Here is a 24,813-nt window from a genome sequence, read left to right on the forward strand (position 1 = left end):
TTAGCTCAAATTATGCTTTTCTGTGATAGTTTCTCCAAATTCCCTACCTCTCCTTTCTACTTTCACATGAATTTGATTTCACCACAGCACATATCTCAGAGCAATGTTCCAATTATGTTTTCATTCACAATAGCTAAAATAGAGTCTGAATATAAGCAAGCAGGAAATAAGAAGCAATACAGGAATGTGTCTGACTGCCCTATGGCCTAAATCATCTAAAAAGCACTAAGAACATTGCCTGTATGTGTGTGTGTGTGTGTGTGTGTGTGTGTGTGTGTGTGTGTGTGTGTGCACATCCTTTCCTACAAAGAGGATAGACTTTTATATAAAAAGGTAGATCTTCCCTTGAGAAATAAAGTTCAGGCTAGTATATAAATACAAGCTAACTTTAAAAAAGTATTCTTTAGATCTTATTTATGGTAGAACAAAGGATATAATAGAATTGAGACATCAAATCAGCCTTAGATTTTCTTAATCTAATTGAAATTACTCACAAGGTAAAATGCTCAGATTGAATTTAAAAGCTTTGTCATTGGCTCATTCTCAACTATTCTGGGAGTCTTCCTGTTTAAGAAGATGGAGTTTTGTTTCACATGAATTTCATACCTATTTCCTACAACCCATTCAAAATCTTGAAATCATACTAGCAATACAAATATTGGAGAGGCTTAAGGTTACCTCATTTAACATGATAGAATAACTGTTACCAAATACTTTAAGGACTGTCACTTAGCATAGGAATTGAGACTATTGTTTATAAAGAAGTACAACTCAAATTAGTAGAATTCTTAATGAAATAGGTTTGGGTCAATGTGAAGAAAGCCTTTCTGAGGATTAGATTCATTACAACAAAGAGTTGACTATCAGAAGAGAGGATGGATTCCCTGTAACTGAAAATACCTTAAAAGGTAAAGAAGTTCTTGGTACAGAAAGTTTTGAAAAGAAGCAGAACATTCACCAACCAGGTTCTTCCAGAGAGAATTTAGGATATAGATTAATTAGATCATCTCTAAATATCCTTCCAACACTGGAAGTTAATGATTCTGTGGTTTTAATACTCCTTTACATGGATAACACTGACATATCTCAAAGCAGCTAATGTTTTTCTTTTCATTATTTCATCTAAGTAAGACAAATTCCTGTAAGTATTCCCTATGAATTATACTCTGTCTTGGGAATGCAGCTCAGACAGTTTTTGAGTATCATAATTATGGTAATTTAGTCCAAGTTCATTTCTAAATTTTTGTTCTGCAGCTACATGAGACTGGCTTATTTTCATTGAACTTGGAATTCTGTCCATGTATGTTAATAGAGAGAATACAAACTTTGGAGTTCAAAAGAAGAGTAAGCATTAGCTATTAATGCTAATACGTGGACATACTGCTTAGTTTCTCTGAAGATGAGTGTAGTGGATGCTGTGATATCCCATCAAGATCCAAGATTCCACATTTAAAATTGAGGCATTGCCAGCTGCTAGTAATTCCTCCAGAATTTCCCTGAGCCAAAGGGAAAGGCCTTGTCCAGACTATTCTCCCTATGAAGCCCTTACACTGTGACCAGCTATTGAGAACTACAGAGGCTGGGACTCTGGCTTCAATTTAGAATATCTTTGAATGGCCCTAACTCTACAAACTCCCAATGGGACTGATTAGCTGAAGCCTCTGTTCGAACTGCATTGAAGCTAACTTCCCCCTTTGCCAATCCTGATCTCTCCTTCTTTTACAGGTGCTGTTCCAATAGCACTCTCATTAAATTTCTTTGTTTGGGTCTGTTTCCCAGACAACTTGACCTAATCTTCAGCATCTTTTGAAATGAGACTAATTTCATTCATTTCTTCATGTTGAGAGGATCAAATGAGACTACAAATATGAAATATTGAACACAGTGAGATTCACTCATTTATTTCTTTAACTTTCCTACCACATACTTGATAGCTATCTTCAAAAATCCAGAAGGTTTTATATTGAGAAGGAAGGAGACTGATGCTACTTTGTCCCATTGTGGGGGAATTTCAACAGTGAGCAAAGTTTCAGATACTCAAAAATGCTTGCTGCATGGTTAGCATTCAATAAATGATCAGGAGATGATAGATGAATGGCTACATGAGAAAATTGACATAATTTTAGAAATTTCTATCACTGCTGATGTAAAGTGCAGTGAGGGGTTGGGGATTTAGCTCAGTGGAAGAGCACTTGCCTGGCAAGTGCAAGGCCCTGAGTTCGGTTCCCAGCACCCAAAAAAAAAAAATAAAGCAAAATAAATAAAGTGCAGTGAGTTGCCACAATAACCATTTAGATACTAAATTGCTTTATGACTGTTTTGGTTTCCTCATCTGTTAAATGGGAATGATAATGGTACCTATTCCTGTAGGCCTCTGTGGATTAAATAAAATAATACATGTAAGGTTGTTTCTCTATATATCACAAGTACCTAATAAATATCACTTATTATTGAGCATTAATTTTATGCTAGAGACTTATTAGACTCTCTATAAATGTTGATTCCTTTAATCTTTATCCAATACTTTTACATAGGTACTTTTATATTTCAAAAAGAAACTTGAATTGGACATCAGTGGCTTACACCTGTAATCCTAGTTACTTGGGAGGTAGAGAGAGATCAGGAGGATTGCAGTTTGAGGCCAGCCTGGGCAAAAAAAAAAAGCAAGACCCTATGTTGCTGGCAGTGGTGGAGTCTGTGATCAGAAGACTGTTCCAAATTCTTTGTGCCCTGTGTGGAAGAATCCATGGCAGAACATGTGGGTATAAATGGAGTTTATTAAAAGTTAGGGAAGAGAAAGGAAAAAGGGAGCATGATGTGCACAGGTGGAATCTGGAGGCAGAGAGCTAACCCATGGGAAGGGCAGAACTGGGTAATTCTCATCCAACAATCAATGAGTAGGGTGGGGCATGGGTGATTCCTGGGATAGGTGAGAGCAGTCATTACCTGGCTACATTGGCCTTTGAGGGGCAGAAAGGAGCTGAATGGACTTCTGTATTTACCTATATTTATTTCCAGGTGCCCCATCCATGAGGGAGGAAGTTCCCATTCTTTCTAACTTATTGTAATTAAAATGGGGCTCTTAAGGCAAGTCAGGGAGGGGTCTCAGTTCCAAACTTTCCCTAATTCTAATCTGCCTCAACTCTCCCAAAAATACCCAACAAAAAGGGGTTGGCGGAGTGGCTCAAGTGGTAGAGCACCTGCCTAGCAAGCATGAAACCCTGACTTCCAACTCCAGTATTGAAAAAAAAAAAAAACCTTAAAATTCAGAGGGTTTAGGAAACTTTCCAAACTCATTTTTGTTTTTAATTGATAGTCTTTAACTCCTGCTTACTTTCTTTTTTTTTTTTTTTCATTTTTCTTTTATTATTCATATGTGCATACAAGGCTTGGTTCATTTCTCCCCCCTGCCCCCACCCCCTCCCTTACCACCCACTCCACCCCCTCCCGCTCCCCCCCTCAATACCCAGCAGAAACTATTTTGCCCTTATCTCTAATTTTGTTGTAGAGAGAGTATAAGCAATAATAGGAAGGAACAAGGGTTTTTGCTGGTTGAGATAAGGATAGCTATACAGGGCATTGACTCACATTGATTTCCTGTGTGTGGGTGTTACCTTCTAGGTTAATTCTTTTTGATCTAACCTTTTCTCTAGTTCCTGGTCTCCTTTTCCTATTGGCCTCAGTTGCTTTAAGGTATCTGCTTTAGTTTCTCTGCGTTAAGGGCAACAAATGCTAGCTAGTTTTTTAGGTGTCTTACCTATCCTCACCCCTCCCTTGTGTGCTCTCGCTTTTATCATGTGCTCATAGTCCAATCCCCTTGTTGTGTTTGCCCTTGATCTAATGTCCACATATGAGGGAGAACATACGATTTTTGGTCTTTTGAGCCAGGCTAACCTCACTCAGAATGATGTTCTCCAATTCCATCCATTTACCAGCGAATGATAACATTTCGTTCTTCTTCATGGCTGCATAAAATTCCATTGTGTATAGATACCACATTTTCTTAATCCATTCGTCAGTGCTGGGACATCTTGGCTGTTTCCATAACTTGGCTATTGTGAATAGTGCCGCAATAAACATGGATGTGCAGGTGCCTCTGGAGTAACAGTCTTTTGGGTATATCCCCAAGAGTGGTATTGCTGGATCAAATGGTAGATCGATGTCCATCTTTTTAAGTAGCCTCCAAATTTTTTTCCAGAGTGGTTGTACTAGTCTACATTTCCACCAACAGTGTAAGAGGGTTCCTTTTTCCCCACATCCTCGCCAACACCTGTTGTTGGTGGTGTTGCTGATGATGGCTATTCTAACAGGGGTGAGGTGGAATCTTAGTGTGGTTTTAATTTGCATTTCCTTTATTGCTAGAGATGGTGAGCATTTTTTCATGTGTTTTCTGGCCATTTGAATTTCTTCTTTTGAGAAAGTTCTGTTTAGTTCACATGCCCATTTCTTTATTGGTTCATTAGTTTTGGGAGAATTTAGTTTTTTAAGTTCCCTGTATATTCTGGTTATCAGTCCTTTGTCTGATGTATAATTGGCAAATATTTTCTCCCACTCTGTGGGTGTTCTCTTCAGTTTAGAGACCATTTCTTTTGATGAACAGAAGCTTTTTAGTTTTATGAGGTCCCATTTATCTATGCTATCTCTTAGTTGCTGTGCTGCTGGGGTTTCATTGAGAAAGTTCTTACCTATACCTACTAACTCCAGAGTATTTCCTACTCTTTCTTGTATCAACTTAAGAGTTTGGGGTCTGATATTAAGATCCTTGATCCACTTTGAGTTAATCTTGGTATAGGGTGATATACATGGATCTAGTTTCAGTTTTTTGCAGACTGCTAACCAGTTTTCCCAGCAGTTTTTGTTGAAGAGGCTGCTATTTCTCCATCGTATATTTTTAGCTCCTTTGTCAAAGATAAGTTGCTCATAGTTGTGTGGCTTCATATCTGGGTCCTCTATTCTGTTCCACTGGTCTTCATGTCTGTTTTTGTGCCAGTACCATGCTGTTTTTATTGTTATTGCTTTGTAATATAGTTTGAAGTCAGGTATTGTGATACCTCCTGCATTGTTCTTTTGACTGAGTATTGCCTTGGCTATTCGTGGCCTCTTGTGTTTCCATATAAATTTCACAGTAGATTTTTCAATCTCTTTAATGAATGTCATTGGAATTTTGATGGGAATTGCATTAAACATGTAGATTACTTTGGGGAGTATCGACATTTTTACTATGTTGATTCTACCAATCCATGAGCATGGGAGATCTCTCCACTTTCTATAGTCTTCCTCAATCTCTTTCTTCAGAAGTGTATAGTTTTCCTTGTAGAGGTCTTTCACATCTTTTGTTAGGTTTACACCTAGGTATTTGATTTTTTTTGAGGCTATTGTAAATGGAATTGTTTTCATACATTCTTTTTCCGTTTGCTCATTGTTAGTGTATAGAAATGCTAATGATTTTTCTATGTTGATTTTATATCCTGCTACTTTGCTATAGCTATTGATGATGTCTAGAAGCTTCTGAGTAGAGTTTTTTGGGTCTTTAAGGTATAGGATCATGTCGTCTGCAAATAGGGATATTTTGACAGTTTCTTTACCTATTTGTATTCCTTTTATTCCTTCTTCTTGCCTAATTGCTCTGGCTAGGAATTCCAGTACTATGTTGAATAGGAGTGGAGATAGTGGGCATCCTTGTCTGGTTCCTGATTTTAGAGGGAACGGTTTTAATTTTTCTCCGTTAAGTATAATGCTGGCTGTAGGTTTGTCATATATAGCTTTTATAATGTTGAGGAACTTTCCTTCTATTCCTAGTTTTCTTAGAGCTTTTATCATGAAGTGATGTTGGATCTTATCAAAGGCTTTTTCTGCGTCTATTGAGATGATCAAGTGGTTTTTGTCTTTGCTTCTGTTAATGTGGTTTATTACGTTTATTGATTTTCGTATGTTGAACCACCCCTGCATCCCTGGGATGAAGCCTACCTGGTCGTGGTGGATAATCTTTTTGATGTGTTGCTGAATTCGGTTTGCCATTATTTTGTTGAGGATTTTTGCATCAATGTTCATTAAGGAGATTGGCCTATAGTTCTCCTTTTTGGAGGTGTCTTTGCCTGGTTTTGGGATAAGTGTAATAGTGGCTTCATAAAATGTGTTTGGCAGTTTTCCTTCCCTTTCTATTTCATGAAACAGTTTAAGGAGGGTTGGTATCAGTTCTTCTTTAAAGGTCTGATAGAACTCAGCAGAGAATCCATCAGGTCCTGGACTTTTCTTTTTGGGGAGACTCTTGATTGCTGCTTCAATTTCATTTTGTGTTATAGGTCTATTCAGGTGATTAATTTCCTCTTGGTTCAGTTTTGGATGATCATATGTATCTAGAAATCTGTCCATTTCTTTTAGATTTTCAAATTTATTTGAATATAGGTTCTCAAAGTAGTCTCTGATGATTTCCTGGATTTCCATGGTGTTTGTTGTTATCTCCCCTTTTGCATTCCTGATTCTACTAATTTGGGTTTTTTCTCTCCTCATTTTAGTCAGGTTTGCCAGGGGTCTATCGATCTTGTTTATTTTTTCAAAGAACCAACTTTTTGTTTCATTAATTCTTTGTATGGTTTTTTTGGTTTCTATTTCGTTGATTTCAGCTCTTATTTTTATTATTTCTCTCCTTCTATTTGTTTTGGGATTTGCTTGTTCTTGTTTTTCTAGGAGTTTGAGATGTATCAGTAGGTCATTGATTTGGGATCTTTCAATCTTTTTAATATATGCACTCATGGCTATAAACTTTCCTCTCAAGACTGCCTTAGCTGTGTCCCATAGGTTCCGGTAGGTTGTGTTTTCATTTTCATTGACTTCTAGGAACTTTTTAATTTCCTCTTTTATTGCATCGATGATCCATTCTTCATTAAGTAATGAGTTATTTAGTTTCCAGCTGTTTGCATGTTTTTTGTCTTTACTTTTGTTGTTGAGTTCTACTTTTACTGCATTGTGGTCAGATAGTATGCACGGTATTATTTCTATTTTCTTATATTTGCTGAGGCTTGCTTTGTGCCCTAGGATATGATCTATTTTGGAGAAGGTTCCATGGGCTGCTGAGAAGAATGTATATTGTGTAGAGGTTGGATGAAATGTTCTATAGACATCTACTAGGTCCACTTGATCTATTGCATATTTTAGATCTTGGATTTCTTTATTGAGTTTTTGTTTGGATGACCTATCTATTGATGATAATGGAGTGTTAAAGTCTCCCACAACCACTGTGTTGGCGTTTATATATGCTTTTAGGTCTTTTAGGGTATGTTTGATGAAATTGGGTGCGTTGACATTGGGTGCGTACAGATTGATGATTATTATTTCCTTTTGGTCTATTTCCCCTTTTATTAGTATGGAATGTCCTTCTTTGTCTCGTTTGATCAATGTAGGTTTGAAGTCTACTTTGTCAGAGATAAGTATTGCTACTCCTGCTTGTTTTCGGGGGCCATTAGCTTGGTAAATCTTCTTCCAGCCTTTCATCCTAAGCATATGCTTATTTCTGTCGGTGAGATGAGTCTCCTGTAAGCAACAAATTGTTGGATCTTCTTTTTTAATCCATTTTGTCAAACGGTGTCTTTTGATGGGTGAATTAAGTCCATTGACATTAAGTGTTAGTACTGATAGGTATGTGGTGATTCCTGCCATTTAGTTATCTTAGTTGTTTGAAGGTTTGATTGTGTGTACCTAACTTGATGTTACTCTCTACTGTCTTGCTTTTTCTTATCCTGTGGTTTGGTGCTGCCTGCCTTTTCATGGTTAAGTTGGGTGTCACTTTCTGTGTGCAGGATCCCTTGCAGAATCTTTTGTAATGGTGGCTTTGTGGTCACATATTGTTTTAGTTTCTGCTTATCATGGAAGACTTTTATTGCTCCATCTATTTTGAATGATAGCTTTGCTGGGTAGAGTATCCTGGGGTTGAAGTTATTTTCATTCAGTGCCCGGAAGATCTCACCCCACGCTCTTCTTGCTTTTAATGTTTCTGTTGAGAAGTCTGCTGTGATTTTGATGGGTTTACCTTTGTATGTTACTTGTTTTTTCTCTCTTGCAGCCTTCAATATTCTTTCCTTAGTTTCTGAACTTGTTGTTTTAATGATGATATGTCGTGGAGTAGTTCTATTTTGATCTGGTCTGTTTGGTGTCCTGGAGGCCTCTTGCATTTGTATGGGAATATCTTTCTCTAGATTTGGGAAATTTTCCGTTATTATTTTGTTGAATATATTACGCATTCCCTTCGCTTGCACCTCTTCTCCTTCTTCGATGCCCATGATTCTCAAGTTTGGTCTTTTGATGGAGTCGGTGAGTTCTTGCATTTTCTTTTCACAGGTCTTGAGTTGTTTAATTAATAGTTCTTCGGTTTTTCCTTTAATTACCATTTCATCTTCAAGTTCTGAGATTCTGTCTTCTGTTTGTTCTATTCTGCTGGATTGGCTTTCTGTTTTGTTTTGCAGTTCTGTTTCGTTCTTTTTTCTGAGGTTTTCCATATCCTGGCTGTTTTCTTCTTTATTGTTGTCTATTTTTGTCCTGAGTTCATTTATCCATTTATTCATTGTGTTCTCTCTTTCACTTTGGTGTTTATACAGTGCTTCTATGGTTTCCTTTATTTCTTCTTTTGCTTTTTCAAATTCTCTATTTTTATTGTCTTGGAATTTCTTGAGTGTCTCCTGTACATTTTGGTTGACCCTATCCAGTATCATCTCTATAAAATTCTCATTGAGTACTTGTAGTATGTCTTCTTTTAAATTATTCTTGTAGGCTTCATTGGGTCCTTTGGCATAGTTTATCTTCATTTTGTTGGAGTCTGGCTCTGAGTTTCTGTTCTCTTCATTCCCCTCTGGTTCCTGTACTAATTTTTTGCTGTGGGGAAACTGGTTTCCTTGTTTTTTCTGTCTTCCTGTCATTGTCCTTGGTGTTGTTACTGTCCCTGTACTGTGTGTAATTAAGTATTTTCTAGCTTGTAATAATAACAATGGTAATATTGAGAACGGAAGAGTGAGCTGAGATGGAAAGCAAGAAGTTAAAGAAAAGGGGAAAACAAATATACAGACAAGAGGGAGAAAGCAGAACAAGGTATCAGACAAGAGAGTTTCAAAGGTATAAACAGGGAGTGTTAGTGTACTAATCGACAGTAAGCTGAACAGACAATAGAGAGACAGAGAGAGGATTGAAAATCAAAGATAAAAAAATAAAAAATAAGTATATGAAAGTAATATCTATTTATAAAAATGAATTAAAATAAAATGGAAAATAGGAAATTAAAAAAAAAAAAAAAAAAAAAACCAAAAAACTTCCAAGTTTATATGCAATGCAATTTCAGTCTTAGTAATTTGGATGTCCGTCTTAATCTCCAGTCCTGGAGTTGGTGCCTCAGATGTTGTTCTGTAGTTGTCTCATCAAAGGGGATGCATAAAGTAGAACAAAACTACACTCACACACACACAGAAGAAAAAATAAAAAAAAAAAGCCCCACCAAGTGTCCCCAGTTCAAATGCAATAGTTTCAGTAAGTTTTTCGGCTTGCAGGTGTAATTCGGTTGTTCTCTCATCAAAGGTAGGGAGAAAAAGAAAAAAAAGCGTCTGGAGGCAGTTCTGAGAGTGGTATCTGCAACTGTGGCTCGCCTGCCTGCTGCTCTCAGCCTGTAGCTGGAGGCGTTATTTATGCAGATCTCTGGGGTGAGCTTAGCACTCACCTGGTCCCACAGGCTTTGTTTGCTCAGAGTTCTCCTGTGCGGGGGAGGGGGGCCTCTGCTACAGGCTTTTCCCTTTCCAAGCACTGGGAAAGGCGACACTGCCCCGCGTTGTCAGGCCTGCGTGTTTATTTACAGTTCACGTGGGAAGTGGGTCTTCCCTCCTCTCACAAGCGTCCCCGCTCCTGGTTGCTGGCGCGCCCCGCTCCCGCCAGAGCCTCTCCGGCCCGCCCGGCTCGTTTATTTACAGTCCCGGGAAGGATTCCCTTCCCCCGATCTTCAGCGCTCAGGGCGCCCCACCCTCTTTCCAGCGTGTCTTAACTGTTCTTATTGCTTAGTACTCAGTTTCTCTTTTTTTCCCGGGTGGAGGTCAGTCTGTCCAGGGGGCTATGCTGCTCTGGCCCAGGCTTGTCTGTGGGGGAACCGCGGTACCGCGAAGCTCACCTGGTCCGCGTCTTCCCAAGCCGTATGGGCGCCGGCCACTGGCGGCCCCGGGGGCCTCGTCGGTTCTCCGTTTAACGTGAAGTGGAGATTCTCTGCGCCGGCTGGAGATGTGGAGGAGTCAAAGTTATGCCTTTTCTCGGTGATTATGCCTGCAAAGTGTGTCTCCAGCGTCTCTCCAAGATTTCACTATAGGAGGCTCGCTTTCTGCTTCCTACCTCTAGCCGCCATCTTGGAATCTCTCCTCCTGCTTACTTTCAATCAGAGTTTATTAATATTTATCCAGTCATTCTTATAGGAAAGTCAGAAATTATTGCAACTATTCCCTCTCCTTTATCCCCTATGTCCAACCCCTGATTAATTCTGCCTCCTATGTTGCCTCCCGCCACAGACACTGTGTGCATCCTGCCTGTATCCACTGGTCACTCATCATTCCCAGATGGACCAATGGCATCTGGTTTCAAGCGCTCACAATTCCTGCCCCAGAGCTTCTGCTTACCTCAGAAGCCTACTCTGCTTTTCATGGAAAGCCTAACTAAACGTCTCAGGGTACTAAAGCCTCTGGGAGAGGTTCCCAATCAGTGATGGATGGGAGTTGGATAAATAACCACCATCTCTCCTAATTGGATGGGACAACTGTTGACACACTCTACAGGGTTCTACTAGGATCCAGCCTCAATCTCACCATAGAAACTAATCATTCTTCCTTCTTCTGCCTGCTTCCTCCCTTCTGCTGCTTGCGTGGTTTACCCTATTTCTGTGCTTCCCCAGATTAACTTCTTGCATTTGAAACCTGATCTCTGGGTGTAATTCTCAAGGAACCCAACTTAAGATATGTCTCCATTCCCACTCAAGTTCAGAAATTCATTTTCTTTCACCTGAATACTTACAATAATATCCTAACTCAATCTCTCACTTCAAATCCTTCCATCAAAGAAAGAAATTCTGAAACATAAATATGATCCCAGCCTTCCTGGCATTGTTACTGGAAGAAAGGGAGAATAAGGGAGTCTGTTTGCTGCCCAGTTTCCAGACAATTCTCAGGAATTTGAGATCCACAACAAAAAGCACTTCAGGGGATTCTTACAAAAAGGAAAATCTCGTAAGACAAAAGTTTAGAAAGATTTATTTTAGTAAGACAGAATAAAGAAGGGATGTGGAGAAAAGGGAAAAGGAAATTACTTCTTGCTTAAAATGCAGGGGTTGAAACAGAGAAGCTAAAAAAAATGCCCGTTTTGCCATGGGTTTTATATTTTCTCAGCTAGGAGAAATACACATGGTCATATGTCTAACAACCCCTAGTTATTATAAACTATGGGTTAGGGTGAGACTCTTACCCAAATCATGGCTGAGATGGACCTTGTTATTATTCAAAGTTGCCCAAGTTTACAAGAAACACAGGGACAATAGGTAAGAGTTTTAGGACTTCTATTTCCAGACAGGCCTTTTAATTTTCTCTCTCCACTTATTCAAAGAGTTTGCAACTTCTTAGCATCTTGAAGGCCAACTTGCCCTTTGTTCTATGTCTCCCTATTCTATTAATTTATTTAATACATAACAGGAGGTGATGGAAGGAGAGCATGCTGCTTTGGTTTTTCAGTTTTTATTTCCTGGATCTGTTTAATCTCTGAGTCTAGCCCCTTTAATATTCACTATTTTTCATTTCCCTGTCATCTCACCTATCCTGCCTCAGCATGAAACTCACTAGGTGCTCTCCCTATATGTAGGATAGCATACCTACTCTTTAGCAAAGCCGTCAACGCCCTCCATGATTTCATGACCCTAGCCCTGCTCTCCCACCTGTTCCCAACCCTCACCCAGTGCTCAGCTTGTATGGAAAACTCACGCTCCTTCAGATACATTGCACCAGCTACTCCAGTCCTCTGGATTAACACACACCTGGTATGCACCTCCCTGTCCCCCAACTTAGCTCAATGTCTAGCCTTTGAGCTCACTTCCACCTTGGTGGAAGATGTTCCCTCTTTGTCTCAATGTGAATCTCCCCCACAATGCTAAGAGTGACTTAAAGGTGGGCACTGGCATTCTGGGTACACATTGATCCAGTACTCCCCACAGAGTGGTGCTTTAGGAAGTTGTACTATAGTGTTAAGTAGCTGAGTATACAAATGTGCAAAATGTGGGCCAGGACTCCAACACATATATGTCCAACCCTGAAGCCCATGCTCTTACTACCCTAGTGTGCTTCTCAGGATGACTGTTGGTGTCATGATGTTCTGTTGCTGTGGCACACAGGTTTATTGTACAGAAGCAATGGAGTTGCAATCATCACACATTTCAATGTTAAAAGTGTTAGAATGAAAGAGGTGCAGAATAGATAAGAGGGAAGACAGCTCAATTCCAGCACAAGGTTTATTGCTTGGAAAGAAGTCCTGTAGTGGGGTCCCTAGCAAGAGAGCTGGAGCTGTTTACAGACTAGATGTAGGAGGTGGTTAGAGAAATCCCAGGAAGGTCACAGGGCAGGAAATTCCTCAATGGCCCTCTGACTCTCTTATAAGCCAGGTGGAGAGTTTCTAGTAAATGACTAAAAATGGATGTTTATTTTTCTTTAGGGTTGGGTGGAGAGTTTCCAGTAAGCCACCTTCAAGGGGCAGGCGGTCCAGATCTAACTGGCTTCCTTTTGTTTACCCTAACCAAAAGTCTTAAGACCCCTTCCATGGTCAGGAGGGGTATGCAAGGATCTGAAGCACCTCTCTCCTGGCACCTTGTCATGTCCACATCTTTTGTGTTGTGTCAGGTCAACTATATCTCAAAATCGCCTTTATTTTTTGGCCCCATGAAACTCAAGCTCCTTCTTTCTCCCTAATCTGAGGAAAAAAAAAATAAATAAATAAATAAAAATAAAAACAGGGGCATGAGAGAATGAAGGCAGGATATAAGATCACTCTGAGGAATGCATCAGAATGGACCAACTCTGGAGATGAAGGAAGGTGAGGTGCAAGGAAAGACGGGAGGAGGGAAGTTGACCTGGTTGATGACACTGTGAGCAAGAGGGAGAAAGAAAGAAACCTAGATGACTGACTTTTCATGAAACTCAGCAACGGTGCATTTGTGTCCTAACAATTGCCTTACTGATTTGCCTTGTGTTAACCTGAACCAGCTATTAAAATTACTATTGAAATTGCATCACTAATTTGGAATTCAGACAATGCTTTCACGCTAAGATTTTGGAAAGACTCCTTCCCCTCCCTATCCTGAGGTTGGGGAAGGGGAGCAGGAAGACAGACAGTCAAGGTTAACTAATGTTTGCAGTGATAATGAGAATACCACTGTTGTTGCCCCAGGCTCCTTCTTTGAGTTAAAACAATCTGGTTTTGGTTCCTGAGCTCTCTCTCCATAAATCCAGAGACTCCCCCAGTCTCTCAAGATTCTTGTATCCATGGGGCACCAAGATGATTGAAGCCTCTCCTTAGAAGGCTTTATAGTTACCTACGGCTTCCCATGGGTACCTTCTCCATGTGACAGGCACTCTGTGTTGTCAGGAGTGGGTCTCCGGTTCTGTTTTCAAGATAGATTTAACAGGCATTTGAATAAAAACGACTGCTATGTAGTTGAAATACAACTAATTTGCCTACCTCTCACTATTCATTACAATTATTTAAGGAAGTTACCCTTAATTTTCCCCTATGAAAACTTCAGTAGACTTTTCAGGTCAAGCCTAGGTAATAGATGAGTAATAGTTACTAACTAGCAACTGTGTGTGTGTGTGCTGGAGATCAAACCCAGGGCTTCCTGCACGCTAAACACACACTCTATCACTGAGGCTATACTCCAGCTGCACTAAGCAGTAACTTAAAAGTTTTAATTCTTAAATCAAAATATCGAAAGATTTCATTCAAACACTAAACTTTATTCCACGTTGGATCTTCCTTCCACATCTTGAGAGCTGTAGCCTTAGGGAAGATATAGGATCTTCTGTCTCCTACTAACCCTTCCCTACCACCCCTGTGCCATCTCATCAGGGCAGGATAGAGAGAGGTTGGAGTGAAAAAAGCAAATGAAAGGCCTTATCGATCGGTAGGTGAGGACGAACTTTGCACACTTGGCTCTAGTAGATAATTAAGGCTTACTCCTTCCCTCCAAGGTACTTCCTTTGTTCTCTAGAACTTCAATCACCAAGACTTCAGTTTTGATATCACCTTGATCCTGAACAATATGTACTCCAAGTGAAATCCCCAGGGATTTTTTGTTTCCCTTCAGCTCCTTACAGTTTAGGTTTCTTCATTTTTCTTATGGCTAGCACCCAAGATGGCCAATGGCTGCTATGCTCTTTGTGTATTTCTGTGTGTCTGTGAAAACAAACCATGCTCCATGGGAAACCAACAAACCAATAAACATCCGTTACCCAACAAGTGCTGGAATCACAATCACTGACATCTTGTCACCACAGACTGACTCAACTTTCCAGTCATCAAACACAAGGACATGCAAAAGGCACATTGCAAAGTCTCCAGTCTCCCCATGGAAGCCTCTCACTGGGCTTATTAACAAATAGGGATCTACCTAGTATTCACTTTGGTATCTGCTATCTCTTGCATTCACACCCAGGTCAAACTTAAGGTTGAACGGGCCCTCTTTAAACATCTCTACCATGATAGTAGGATTTAGAAGGACACACGCTTGCCCCTCCAGTGTCTGGAGTTCTTTCTGATGCTCTCTCCTTTTATAAATCAGAAAGCAGAGTATCAGAGAGATAGAAAAACTGTTAAGATCACTCATCCATAGATTGAAGAATATACTCCAATCAATCCCCAGGTCATTCTGACTCCAGTCCTAGGGATTTTAACCTCTTGGCTAGGATAGCTACTGGGCAGCACATGTAAACTGCTTTCTTTCTGACTTTGAGAAAAGTTTAAAAATTAGAGATAAGGGCAAAATAGTTTCTGCTGGGTATTGAGGGGGGGAGCGGGAGGGGGTGGAGTGGGTGGTAAGGGAGGGGGTGGGGGCAGGGGGGAGAAATAAACCAAGCCTTGTATGCACATATGAATAATAAAAGAAAAATGAAAAAAAAATAAAAATAAAAATAAAACACTGAAAAAAAAAAAAAAAGAGAAAAGTTTAGGAGCATGGATCCTCCTCGATATTATCTATTTCCTCTTTCATAGAAGGTATCACATACAATCCATGACTACCTCAATCGCAAAGTCTTCAACTCTGCTACTGAAAAGATTTGTTCCGAGGACCAGCCACAGCATCTGTGAGCTTGCTAGAAATGGGTTTTCTCAGTGGCTCCCAACCAATTTCTCTATGGAAACCTGCACATTTGCAAGCACACAAAGGTTTAAGAAGTACTGGTCCTCACCATTGCATCAAGAGACCTAGTGAGCTTTCTTGCATATCTGTTTCACAGTTTATTCCCAGGTGTTTGCCCATAGACCTGGAGATTAGCTAGTCCCCAGACTCCCCATGCTGTTATTTTGTCATGTGAGGATATAACACAATGTTAATACATCACCTTGTTAATCTCTCCTTCCATCACAGCCTGCCTGTCCTCACCTTGCAGGCTAATACCAGTGCATGTGCGCTCACACTTCCTGAAATCACACACTCATCTATCATACAAAAAAAGAAATACTTAGTAAGCAACTACTGAATTCCAGGTCTTATGTCAGAAATGATAAATTCAATGGATCTTGCACAGATTCTATAGGGAACTCATACCCCAATGAGGAAGAAAAGCCATATATACAAATATTGATCATTTATGGTACAGGATAAGACCTCTTGTATAAATCACTGTACAATAGATTATGCTTTGATAACATAATTTCTCAGTAGCTTCAACAATTATTGTGCAGTAATAGCTCTTCATGACCAGCTGCTGTCCTGTTCCATGTAGCCATCATTCCTGGAAGAAGGCAGGAGGAACAGCCCCTCTGGGATGTATTGGCCTCATGAAAGCACCACATGGAGCATCAGAGAAAGTTTCATGGAAGTGGCACGTCACTTCCTCTTGGATTCCATTGACCGAGGACAGTCACTAGCCATGTCTGATGTTAGTGGGCACCATTGAGGGGCCACGAGAATAGGCATGATTTCAGGACAGCAAACACTGGGGAAGTATGATACAGTCCATCATGCATGTCATGAGAGGAATGGATGATGTGATTTGGGAATTTGGAAATAAGAATGCCTCTAGCTGAGAGAAGGAAGGAAACTTTCTGAAGGAGGTGATGCCAAGCTTGGATGAGAAGGACTAAAAGAAGTAGGACAGGGAAAGCCTACGGAATCATGAAAGTAAGGTCCTGGTAAATACTATGCAGATGGAGCAGAGGATGAGGTAAGGAAGGAAAAGAATAAGATGGAAATATGATTGTGGAAGGCCTTAAATTCCAACTGAGGTGTCAAAGCTTCACTGTGGTTCCAAAATAGGTGGAGAGTCGGGACAGAGACATAGCAAGGGACAATGGAGAGCTGTGTCAATGGATTAATCTGATCTGAAAATAGTGCTGCTTTAACAGGACCTGAATTTAAGACCCTAAATTTACAGGCCCTTCCCTCAGCCACTTCTCTCACCTGCTCAGCTCCTAAGACCAGTTCAAATACCCCCCCCTCATTTTTATCTGATGACTGATCTGATTCTCTCACAAAAAATAATTGATCTTTTTTCTTCATATCTACATACAGTCCTTTACTTTATCTTAAATCATTTGTGTACAAATATGTGTGCTGGTCCTTTACAGAAACGTCAGTTCCCAAACAAGGATAACTTGTCTTCATTTTCATTTTTCCTATTCCAGCTCAGGGATGCATACAGCTTTGCTGAAATGACAATTTGAATGAGGAAAGACAAAGAGGCCCAACTGGAGGATTATTACAATAGCGTATTAATGGGGTGAATATTGGAATGGAAGAGTCAGATGAAATGTACAAAGTAATATTTATCTATTTATCTTTATAAGCCCTTTTTTACTGCCAGTAAACTCTGAGAAGATTTATTTTATATTTTAATATAGTTCCCTTTACTTTCCAAGGCTAACATCACATGAATGAAGCCAAATATGTCACACTTACCTAAGTCAGTACGTATGTGCTTAGGATGACTTTAACTAAACAAACCCTGTGGGAGTAAAAGGCACTACAGTCATTAGAAACCCACTTCTCATATCACATCTTATGTGCATTTCCTGTACAGGGAGGCCAATGAGGAAGTTCAACTAGGGAAGACCCAAATCCTAAAACCCACTTTAATATCCACAAGGTCAATTAGCCATAAACGTTTTCTTGCCTGAAATTCCCAGTTGCCATGAATAGCTCACTTATGGTGTTTCCCTAAAGGTTCCTGGATTTTGCAGTTCTCTGCTTCATTAGGAATGCAGTTCTCTCTTGTCTGGTTCCAGAGAGCGTTCATACGGTGAGGCTGACCAGGAGAAAATAAGATGGGACTCCTTGGAAAGAAGACTAAAGGTGACCTCATTTTTCAACATTCTTTCTCTGAAGGAAATAACAGGGCTGGTGTAGATTACAGAAATCTAAGTCCTGTATTTAGGCTGGAATCAGGGTCATTAAGGGAATTCCAGTCTAACTGGTATAGTACAGAGGATGGGCTAATGGTCTTTGGCAAAAAACCCATGGCCTTCAGATGAGCAGGGGTATTCATTTCCAGGGGTTGTCCTAACAAATTACTACAAACTAGATGGCTTCAAACAACAGAAGTGTATGCTGTCACAGTTCTGGAGACCAGAAGTTTGACATCAAGGATTCAGGAGCTTGCTAGTGGTTACCACCTAAGGGTTCATATTCCTTCATTTGTGGCTACATTAATCCAATCTCTGCCTCCATCTTCAGACTGTTATCTTATCTCCCTTTGCATCTTCTATGTCTCTATTGACTCTTCTTATGAGGATACTGGTTATCTTGAATATAGACTCCACACTAATTCAGTACGACCTCATCTTAACTTGATTATATCTGCAAAGACCCTACTTCTAAATAAGGACATATTCAGCGATTGAAGGTGGACATTAATTAGGAGAGATACTACTTAACCCACATGATTGAGTACTTGAAGGAATAACTGAAGTGTAGAGGGGTGAATGTCATTATGGAATGCAGTTGAGTTCCAGCCTCTTAAAGGGCTGGCATGCAAAGGACTGGAGCTCTGAACTTTCTGAACTTGTATGGCCATTTGACAAGGCTAAAGGAAAGTAGTAAGAACTGAATGCATAGTCTCTACCACTGCCCTTGAATTCATTTCTGGGCTTTTTGTGGGTCAATGAATTTATGCTGTGTCTTATTCAAAAGCACTTGAATTCATAGAGTTTAGAAGGATTTTAATATTCCTGAGGGAATATTAATTATTTCTCAAGGAACCAGCATTCATAAAGTAGACAGTAGGTACCGGAATAGGTCTAGATGGTTTGCACAAGTTACCTCATTGAACTTCTTATCAATCATGACAAGTAGCAAGTGTTTTCCCTGTAATACACAGAACTTAAGCCTGAACAAATGGCCTCCTTTTTCCCTGGTTATTCATGCACTTTTAAAACTATCCTTTGTATTCAAATGGAAGCTAGTGGAGTAGCTCAAGTGGACCTGCCTAACAAGTGTGAGACCCTGAGTTCAAACCCCAGCATGGCCAAAAAAAGATAAAAAGAATCCCTAATCAAATGGAAGTAAATGTGAAACTTTATTTAGTCAAATTCATTTATACCATTTTACAGAAATATTATCTAATGTCATACTTTTATGGATGATGGAACCTGATATTCATATTGTTATTTAGTCTACATGCTATTAAGGCAGAAATTCTCTTATACTTCTTCAAGATCTCCATGAAATCTCAGTACCAAGAGTACACAGACACAGTTAAAAACATGTTTTAATGCATCTGAAGTTCAAATTCTTATTTTACCATAGCCTCATTTCTTTCAGACCTATGTTGATTTGTGACAATGTGGGACAACATATTAGGAACAAGTGAAGTATATATTGCCTCACTGTCCTGTCTCAGTAGCCTTTTCATTGCTATTGCTGGCTATTTCCTTCTGAGCATTATCTTCCAAGATAATTAAAAATGTTAAATGTATGCACACCTAAGCAGAAGGTCCTTGCTAAAGTATATATTTTGCTCCTTGTGGCAAAGTGGTTCCCTTGAATTGCCCATGAGACTAACCTTCTCTTCTTAGAAGAAAACCATAGGCCCATGTGTTTGGCAGCTGATTAAAGCAAGATCTGTTTACAGGTTTTTCTTTTGACCCAGTAAAATCAGAGAAAAGAGAAAAAACACACTAGCGACTTTTCTCTCTGCAAGAATTTTTCAAACTTAAGAACGTTGACGTGATGACTCCCCAGAACGAGCAATTTGGATTCATGTTGGCAAGTATACCCATAAACAGCATAGCTGGAGGATCTGCCTTTAATAAGGCTGCATTTTATATGCAGTATCTAATAGATCTGCTTCTTAGATGTAGGATAAGATTTTTACAAGGTCTAGGGTTGCAAGGAGTAAGCTTTACCTGGTCTTCAACATTATTTGGCCACCTGGAAATGCCTTCAGAAATCTACCACGTTTAAAATGCATGTGTTTAAGAAGTTCAAAACAGACTATTTTCCAACAGTAATTTTTTAAAACAAATCCTACTAAGTTTTAAAAGATAAATGTATGACTTTATCTAATTAGAAATTAAGCATTAGCTCCATATGTATATGTATTGGCCAAATAATTACTTTTATTATCTTTTTTATGTTGAAACTAAATATTTTAAAAAATTAGTCTTGTTGGAGCCAGGTTTCTTAGGGATTATGATGTGCTTGTCACAAAGAAAAAAAATCCAAAAATTATAAGCATTCAGGTTAGAAGAGAATTTTTGGATTCATCGTGATACTCAGAGACTTGGCTATCATGACTACAGTGGATTAGTTATAAAAACTGTTTGATCATTTTAGAAACTCACAGTCTTAGGGGACATTGTGGACAGACCGTGTGCAGAAGTTAAGAGTAAGTTTGAATGTGAAATCTGTAAGTCATAATAGTATAGTCAACACTACAAATAGTCAATTATAAGAATAAAGTAATTTTTAAAATTCACAAAAGGAAGGGGTACAATTTCTCTACTGAATAGAAGAATATAAAAACAAACCAGGGATTATTAGGTAGCTGGGGAGTATTAGTTTGCAATAGTTAGTACTGTTAGACACCAGCTTGGGGGGTGTCTATCTAGGTGTCTGCTTGGCCTGTACATTGTGCCCTGTGACTTGCCCAATTTACCTTAGCAGTAGGTCTTAGCAACTTCCCCAATACTGTCCCTTTGACTATATACCTTAAGGAGTTGGATTTTCGACGTTTTCTTTAATTCCAAGGAAGGTTTGGTATGCTTCCAACAAATTTCCCTTCAAAATAGCTCACTAAAACTGGTTTCCAATATATGGAATAAAATAATAAATTCACCAAGATAGTCAGCTCTAAGCCATAAATGAATTGCAGAAAAGATTAAGGCCACAGTGGTATTGCTCAGTGGGGCCTGAGTAGGAGAACCCTCTGGCCACAGTGACAGGCAGCTTACTCATGGTACTGGGCCCTTCACTTCCAGGAGGAGAAAGTAGTTCTGTGGGAAGCTGATTACTCCCAGAGAGGATTCCTGTTTTGACACCTGTTTCCTGAAAAAGAAGCTGTCCCCTGTCAACAAAGTGAGAGTGGGACACAAGCTCCTTTTTCCTAAGCACTTGCACTGATGCAAAACTAATGCCACAAAACCTTAAAAGTTCTCTTCACTCAGGGAATCAGTCTTTATTTTGGTAACCACACTGTATGTCTAATGAGCAGTTAAATCAGTGCCACTTGGAACTCATTGGAAATTTATGGCTTCCCCCAACTCCTGTTTTCTGGATTCAGATTCAATTTATGACTTGGAACACAGTGTTTCCTACAGGAAAAACTTTGAAATGTGCAGGAGAAAAAAAAGGCTCTTGGAGAATATTAAATATCTCTTACAAAACACCATGCTGATGAGTAAATGAGAGTGTAAATGAATCCAGATAAAAAGTATTGTGTTTCCACTGAAATTCTCAGGGGCTTAAGAGTTAAGGGAAGGAGTTTTGTTGGGAAATGTGTTTTAGGTTATGCCAAATGCAAAACGTGTGCAACAACGTTTGAGATGTTTTCCCTAGACTAAGATGCCACCACATTACCCCTTCTCACTAATTAGTAAATATGACAGTAAAATTTATGTGTAAATTCATGCAATTCATGAGTATGAATAACGATCTCAAACTACAAACTGCAAGTAAATACAAAATGTTTGCAGAGTTGCCCTGGAGTAAATTCTAGACTCTAAAGAAGTTGTGAATTAGGCCATGAAGAACGAGATGAAGGCATTGACTTGTGGAGTTTGATTTTATTTTTAATGTGGCTTTTAAATTATTTTGAGCTTAGTCATCCTGACAATGAATAAAATGGAATAGACTATTTTCAGTGGGCACATTGGTCAAATTCTAATTTTTTATTACTTTAGAAGAAGACAAAAGCATTAAGACTTTGGTGTAATGAAAAAAAATACAATGGTGTTGAGGCATATTTATAATTTCTACAAGTTTATATGCCTCCTCCATCGACACAAAGGACAATAGTCCTTTGGTGTCTTTCTTGCTTTCTTTTTATATCCTTACAGTGGGCACTTTTACCCAGTGCATATAAAAAGTGGCACCTTGGATAGATGTCACTTTCTCGTCAATGAACTTCTGCTGGAGTCTTCTCAGTAGCAGACTCTGTGCTGTTTGCTTTGGAGATGCAGAGATAATGGGCGTGGCTTCTGTTCTCCAGAGGCTGATGATGTAAGAGGAAGGGGAGACACACAATAAACAAAGCCAATATATGACCGTTCTGAGGGTTCCAAAATAAAGAAACAAAGCACTGTGGGTCTGGAAGGGGGTATGAAAAAAATAAAAAACAGTCATTGAGTCTATTTCTTTGATGAAGCTAAAGAACTTCAATCCATGCTTATATCCTTTTCACTTCTGAACCCTCATTTCTCTATCACTTGAATAACATCTGTCATGCAGGAACTGTTATGGTCTAACTGCACCTTTTGCATGTATTCACCCCGATCCCAATGGAAACTCCTCGGTTATCATGTCAATTTCAAATGTTTTGCTTCTTTGAGAAACCCCTGTCTATTGTTTGCACATCGTAATATGTGATAATTATTTGTCAATTTTAAAAATAAAGCAAAGCATTCTTGTGAAACATGCTCTTTAAGCTTTGTAAATTATTTTAATTCCAATGCATGATCGTCAATGTAATAAATTCACAGTTCACAGAAACAATTGCATAAAATTCTCTCTGGGAAAGATGGAAAAATGTTCCCCATGTGAAGTGAATTTAATTTTTGTGGGCGTTTATACAAAATTGTGTATGCTTTTATTTGGTCGGTGATGATAACCCCACCCCAAATGCTTAGCAAAGCAGGGCGATTCTTCCTAAATGTCCTGGCTGCTCCTGGGAGGACATTTAATTTAAATGAACATAGAGTTTGAATGAAAATTGTACCCTTTACATTTTCATTATGCCAAACACCAACTATGACCATAATTTGCTTGCAGTTTTTCTAAGCAAGATACAATTCTATGGATGAATTACAATGCAAAGAGGAGGTTCTCACTAAAGCTTCTGAGAAACACAAGCTGCACAGTCAATCCATTGTGCTTTGAGTTCTTATTCTAAACATAATGTAGTTATTTAGCCAGAGGGATAGGCAAAGTCAAAACCAGACCAATTTTAGTCTAAAGTCATCATCAAGAAGAAAGAGGTGCAGGGATCATGTGGGTGGGCTTCCAAATTGCCTTTTCAAACAGTTCCCCTGACAAATGGCTGGAGTCCAAGTGAAAACGCACTGAAGAGGTATCAAAATAGTACTTCCAAAAGCTCCCAAACGGAACCTATTTCTGGGACATTCTGCAATGCTCTAGCTGCCACAAGTTACAAAGAGACCTTGCTTTGGAGAGTTGGCATGAAAATAGAATGTCAACCTTTAGTGTGGTGAATTTTTAGGGGCTGAGAAAAGTGCAGTGTTTGAGAAGTTCCTTCTCCCAAGGCAGAAGTATTACCCAACATAGTGATACTGGAAAATTGGGAAGCATTGGATAGAAAGCCCTGTGGAGTGGGCAGAGTAGACAGGTACAATTTCCTTGAAACAGGCAACTGCTTTGAGTTTATAGTTCAGATTTCTCCCTGTGAAAACAAGCTCTATCTTTGTTTTTCATAATTCCTTAGAGAATGAGTACTCCTTAGAACTTCTTCAATGCATTGGTCCATTCTTCTTTCATTGATTTCATTTGACATTTATTGAGCATCTTGGAAATGCCAGACACTGCACTAAACAATGGGAATACAATGCTAATTTAGATACCGTAACATCAAGGAGGTGACTGTCTAGCAGAGGAGACAGATGTCTCCCAAGATGGTTATTCTAAAAAATAAGTTCTGCTAAACAGTTTCCTTAGCCTTGGCACTATTAGTATTTGGGATGGATATTCATTTGTTGTGGGAGCTATCTGTGCATTGTGGAATATTTAGCAGTATCCCTGACCTCTACCCACAGCCCTTAGTAGCACCCTCCCAGGGTAACAGCCAAAAGCATCTCCAGACATTGTCAAATATTCCAGAGAGGCAAAAGGGAGCCTGGCTGAGAACCATAGTGCTAAAATCACAACCCAGGAATTGGAAGCATGGAGAATGGAGTCCTAATTCCATCCAGAGGAGTCAGAAATGATTAAATTGGGTTTGAAATTCATTTGCTTAACAAATATATTGAGCACCTGCTTGATGTAAAGTGCTGGATCATACATGAAGATCAATATATGTTTCTCAGTGGAGAGAACGGTGTGTGCACAGAACAGTTCTGAGTGTTGAAAGAAACCTCAAGGTGTTCGGTATCTACGACCTATTGTATGCAAGATGGGTAATAGGAAAAATAAACTAGACAGCTAACAATGACCCAGCTCCAGAAAAGCTTTGGGCCTCATGCCAAGGTGCTTAAGGGTTTGGATTTTACCCTGTGGGTGATGAGAGGCTACTGAAAGGTTTTAAGCAAGAGATTCTTGTGCATGAATCCTGAAGACTGTGTGTTCAGTTGGCAAAACAGTTTATGGAAAAGTCAAACATCCTGTCAACTACTGCCTGGGCCACAACAAATAACCATTGTGTCTGGGTCTCCTCACTGAATGAATCTTACAGATGTTCTCTCAGAACCAAGTTCCCTTAGAGCTCCTTCAGGAAAATTCATTTCTGCCCTTTCCTCTGGTGGACTTGCTTTTACAACATCTGTGTGAAGCAGGTTCATTGCCATGTGTGCTAGAAGCCCTGCCATCCAAACTGCAAAAGGAGAAAAGATAGATGGAGAGAAACCCAAATGGATAAAGCAATTTGCAGAGTCCTAACTAGTTTACCAATACCCTAATTTCTAACTTCTAGCATATAAATTTTCCTTTAAGAAAAAGGAACTTTGCCGCTTGGAGCTAGGTGGCTGCGGCAGCCTGCCAGGCTCCCAGATTAAGTGAAAGTCATTACAAAATGTTTTACACACATGGGAAGCACAGGCATTGTTCGGTGCTAGTTTGGCCCTCTGACATTAATTCTAATTATCTCAAAATGCAAACATGCTCAAGTTTCCAGCAGATGACATTTTTTTTCTTCTTGACATCAGACATAAAAGAAAGAAAAA

This window comes from Castor canadensis, chromosome 2, assembly GCF_047511655.1.
Source record: "Castor canadensis chromosome 2, mCasCan1.hap1v2, whole genome shotgun sequence".
Lineage (NCBI taxonomy): Eukaryota > Metazoa > Chordata > Mammalia > Rodentia > Castoridae > Castor > Castor canadensis.